Source organism: Simochromis diagramma, unplaced genomic scaffold (genome assembly GCF_900408965.1).
Source record: "Simochromis diagramma unplaced genomic scaffold, fSimDia1.1 OVJJ01000691.1, whole genome shotgun sequence".
Lineage (NCBI taxonomy): Eukaryota > Metazoa > Chordata > Actinopteri > Cichliformes > Cichlidae > Simochromis > Simochromis diagramma.
Window position 1 is genome coordinate 49,939 of NW_024387299.1, and position 4,283 is coordinate 54,221.

At 42.4% G+C, this 4,283-nt stretch overlaps 1 long non-coding RNA gene across 1 annotated transcript; it reads right to left on the reverse strand.

The window, feature by feature from the left end:
- Positions 1 to 2,250: 2,250 nt before the first annotated feature.
- Positions 2,251 to 3,134, reverse strand: LOC120716547. The gene is made up of 2 exons (XR_005691977.1): positions 2,853 to 3,134; positions 2,251 to 2,557 (listed from the first exon to the last, which is right to left on the reverse strand). It is a non-coding gene; the product is annotated as an uncharacterized LOC120716547 (long non-coding RNA).
- Positions 3,135 to 4,283: the final 1,149 nt, after the last annotated feature.

A 4,283-nucleotide genomic window follows, 5' to 3' on the forward strand; every position in this document is an offset into this window, starting at 1 on the left:
ATGGATGGCAGCCGCTTGTCCTTTAATGGCACCAGCGAGACAGCACAGCAGTAAGGCAGCACAGCAGTAAGGCAGCACAGCAGCGAGGCGTCTGGCAGGAGAACGAACAATAGTCTTTTTTAAGGCTACTGCAGAAGGAGATATTCCCCGCTAGCTCACCCAAGCTTGCTCTCTGGCACAGCTACAAGCCACGTGAGCTCATAGCCCCTCCCGCTAGGATGTACTACCACAGTCGACTGTCGTAAAGCAGCCGCAAACCAATAGCAATAAAAAAAACAAAAAACAACTCAAAATCATTGAAGAACATTTTATAACACCCAATATAGATATATACATATATACTGAATATCACACAATATCAGATAACCAAATTAACACTGGGTTACATCCACCCCTGCTTAAAGTGTGACGTCCCCGTCACTATAACCTGACAGAGATTGCACTAACCCAGCAATCTGTTGTTGTAATGACAGGAAAAAGTTATTGAGCAATGCAAGTGTCATCGGCGCATTGAAACTGTGATGCTTACAATCGACTTTGTAGCCAACCTGATAGTCACTGAGGTAAGCCGGTGGCACTCCCCTCCTTTGTGGCCTACCACATTTTGGGGCTGGGCTGAGCACCTCCAGTTGCGTCATGTTTTGTACAGTTATAAGCATGTACAAGGGGGCGAACATACTTCCTCCACTCTTTTTTTTTTTTTTTTTTTTTTTTTTTCCTTTTCCTCCAGTTGCTCTCTGGTACAAGCATCCAGCGCTGTGGGAGGGTGCCAGAAGGCCTGCCGTTACCGTCAACTACCTCCTGCAGCAACGTCTGGAGTCGGCGCAAGTAATCAGATGCCTTTTCTCCACTATTCTGATGAGTCTCTAGGTACTGGATATACAGCTCTTCACCTCCAGTGACATTGCCATAAGCCTTGTCAAGCTCATCGAGGTAGTCTTTTGGTGGTGCTTGAGACCCAATAGAAAGGGCCACATTCAAAGCAGGGCTAGCCAAGCTATCGAGGAAAACACGGCGCTGCTGCCCTTCGGAAAGGGTAGAGTCATTTAGTACCTGTTTAGCTCTAAGTCGCCCTACCTCATTAGGGGGTTTTGGAGAATTTCCTGAAAATGAGAGGAGCTCAAAAGCAGAGGGAGTATGCATGGGCGAGTAATGTTTTACAATGTGCTCCACGATAACTCTCTGAACCTCCGCTGGCACAGGATCAACAAGCAGGGAGTCCGCATCAAGTGCCTGTTTAGCCTTGGGCACATGGCCATCATCACAGGCGGCAGTTGACCTGGGACCGGGTGTGGACTGAGTTTTAACTCCCAAGGCAGGAGTTGAGGTAGCTAACCCCTTATATGTATCATTTTTCCCACACATGTGGCTCACTGCAGCCTGATTTAAAGTCATGGGGCTCACATTATATGCTAATGCCAGTTCGTTTACTTGTTCTCTGAAACTAGCAGTCACATCATCAATTGCTCGAGCAAGTGGGACCACATCATGCGCCAGGTGAAAACTGTCAGGTCCCTGAGGACAGTACTCATCTATCTGAATAACCTCCCAACACTCCCCATCTGCTGAATGTTCTCCATCTAAGAGCATTGGGGTAATGCACTCCATGAACTGACACGAAATAGTGTCAGGGAGACTATCTATTTGTTGAATTTTGACAACGAGATCCAGCAAAGCAAATGCTCTTTGCACCTCTTGTAGTTTAATCTCGGCTTTAGCGCCTTTTAACAAAACAGTGTACTCTGGATCAAAACCATACCTGTCACAAAACTCCATAGTCTCTCTCTGCAAAGCAGTAGATGAATTCACAGATGTCTGTGCATGTGCTTCAGGATATAGTTAGTGATGCACTCCAGTCCCTGTTCGGGCGCCAATTTTTCCTACTACTTTTAGTTGTAACCAATACGTCTACTCACCAAAGAATGAGTGAAGCAATATGGATAACAACAGAGGACAATTTATTTAGGGTCTGATGGCAATTTACCATCGGTGTCCAGCACTTTAAAGGATTGGATGGACTGGAGCACATCTGTCCTTAACATACCCTCTTAAACATCAGCTTGACACTGATACATCAAAGGAAACTTAACAGACTCTAAGTGCAAATGTTTCAACCTGAACAACTTAAAACTTCTCTGGGATACAATGTAAATAAAGACAAGAAGAAGAAAAATATTTCCATCAATAGTCACTTCTTCTAGTCACTTCTCCAGGAGACAAATGAATATATTATGTAAAGAGTCCTTTTTCTCAGTCCTGGGGTTGTAACACCACAACCTCCTCAGTCCGTAATCAGAGAGTGTCTATTTGACAATAACCAAAATGTCTTTGGATAGTCTTTGTGAATGCAAAAGGAAAAAAAAACAATGATGTTAGCTGGCCAGCAAAATAAAGAGACTGTATGGCACTGAGTGCGGGCGTGTGTGTGAGTACTTCGGTCCAAATAATCAAGGTCCGGATGGATGAATGGATGGCAGCTGCTTGTCCTTTAATGGCACCAGCGAGACAGTACAGCAGTAAGGCAGCACAGCAGTAAGGCAGCACAGCAGCGAGGCGTCTGGCAGGAGAACGAACAATAGTCTTTTTTAAGGCTACTGCAGAAGGAGATATTCCCCGCTAGCTCACCCAAGCTTGCTCTCTGGCACAGCTACAAGCCACGTGAGCTCATAACCCCACAGTGACATACGAACTTGGCTACCAACGTCCGCTTAGCATGGCAGCTAATTGTCGAGCTTGCTAGCTTAGCCTCGATTAGCGATTAGCACCTTAATAACCATTACTACACATCACATCATAGCAAACACATGATAACACATGGAATAGTATAATATACATACGAAACAGATTTTTACCTGGCAGGAGAACGAACAATAGTCTTTTTTAAGGCTACTGCAGAAGGAGATATTCCCCGCTAGCTCACCCAAGCTTGCTCTCTGGCACAGCTACAAGCCACGTGAGCTCATAGCCCCTCCCGCTAGGATGTACTACCACAGTCGACTGTCGTAAAGCAGCCGCAAACCAATAGCAATAAAAAAAAAAACAACTCAAAATCATTGAAGAACATTTTATAACACCCAATATAGATATATACATATATACTGAATATCACACAATATCAGATAACCAAATTAACACTGGGTTACAAAAAAAAAACAAAAAAAACAAAAAAAAAAAACACTGGGTTACACTAGCAAGAAGTTCTGTGTGTTTCTCTTCTCTGAGTCTTTACTGAAGAAGTGTTTTAGAATATATTTCTTAACACAATCTAATCTGTGTGATTCTGGTCTGTCTTCGAATCCCTCTGTAGTCTTCTGGACACTAGTACCGTCAATCTGAAGAAACATTCTGTCACATCAGCATGTGCTAGGTATTGTTAGGGTCACCCAGCTCATTAACCCTCATTTGGTTGTTGGCTCATTAAATCTCATTAATGAGCAGGGTATAACTGAGACCACATGTGAACAAGCTGGCAATGTTTCTGTCACTGACACAGGAGATTTGCTTTGTTTTCAGACTAGACACCTTAAAGATCAGGACTGCTGGACTGGAATGATAATAATTACACCTCTTTGGCCCTAAAACTACATTTTTATATACCGTGTGTGATGCAAATTAATGTTCTTGAAAAGAAATGAAGAGACAAGTTGTCAGTGTTGTTCTTTTTGCTGTGGCTGTTTGACTCTTGTCACACTCAGTCCATCCGCAGATGTTTTCATACACCCGGTCCTGACCCACATACGAACCTCACCTTTATCTAATTAGCCTCAGTGTATCTAGACCAAGCAGCAAAATCCACAGCATAAAACTGAAGCTAATGCTGAATATGTTAAGTAAGTAGACAAATGCATAGGGCTCTTCGATATAACGATATATATTGGATGACAATATAAAAACATCTATTGTTTCATTTTAAGCTATCGTTTGTTTTGTAGTGTTGCAAAATAAACTGTTTACGTCAATATTTTTTATGGTTTTGATGCTCACTGTAGTGGCTATATTAATTTTAAAGTTTTCTCTTTCTCCTATATTTAATATAACCAAATTATGGACGGACAAGCGCTTGTTTTTATGCGTTGTCATTAGCAGCAACGACGGTAAAACCATCGCGTGTCTGCTTGTTTATTTTCCATATAAACCTTTCATAATAAAGCTCAAGATCCTGTTGAGACTTTTCAAAATAAACTGAATCACGTGAAAGAGTATGCAGAGTATTTATGGATAACGGCGGCCGTTACAACTTCTGTCTAAAAATGTATAGTTTCATGCATCGGTTAAAACACTCG